Genomic DNA, 824 nt, shown 5'->3' with positions numbered 1-824 from the left:
CCTCATTACTTCTGTTTCACCTGCACCATACAGGTATCATCACTGTTACTGTGGTCCTCATATTGGGGACCCGTAACACTAACACTTTATATTAAGGTACACAAACTCACCACCTCGTTGACTATGGGATTAGTTTTGTATCATAAAGATAAAGCAACACTTTCTCAGAATAAAGCAAAACTATGAGTTTAAAATAAAAAAATAAAAATAAAATACATTTATAAAAAAAAAAATATAAGTTGCAAACAAATCATTTGTGTAATCATGTAAACTATAAGTCTTTTTTCTTTGTTTTAACATAGGTTTTTGTTTGCAGTTCTTGTTTCTTCTTTCTCAATGATCAGACTTTTGCTCTCGCTGCAGCACTTCTCGTTTGTGCTCCCTCATTTTTTGTTTTTGATTTTGACACAAACGTCACAGGTGGGCGGCCCTTTCAGGGGTGCGTCCCCATTGGCTACTCAGTTTTTGAGTGACAGCCCTCTACACCACAGATCATACAGTGCAACTCATGCAGCAAACTCCGGAGTCCACTCGGCCACGTTAGTGTTGGTGTCTCCTGGGGAGTTTTCATGAACATATCAGACTTATCTTATGGATTGCTGTGCATTATACTTGTGTTGTGTAGTTTATACTTTATTCCAACTTTAAATATTTTAATACCTGAACACACTGCTGCTGTTACATAATTCCCAATTTGGGATCGATAAAGTGTCTGTCTGTCTATTTATTTTATAGATACAAAAAACACATCTATGTATTTTCAAGCTAAAGGTGATACACAATATAAACTGTATACTATTATTTTTCAAAGACATTTTTCAAAA

Source organism: Notothenia coriiceps, unplaced genomic scaffold (genome assembly GCF_000735185.1).
Source record: "Notothenia coriiceps isolate Sejong01 unplaced genomic scaffold, NC01 NC01_scaffold00028570, whole genome shotgun sequence".
Classification (NCBI taxonomy): Eukaryota; Metazoa; Chordata; class Actinopteri; order Perciformes; family Nototheniidae; genus Notothenia; species Notothenia coriiceps.
This window is presented reverse-complemented; position numbering follows the sequence as displayed.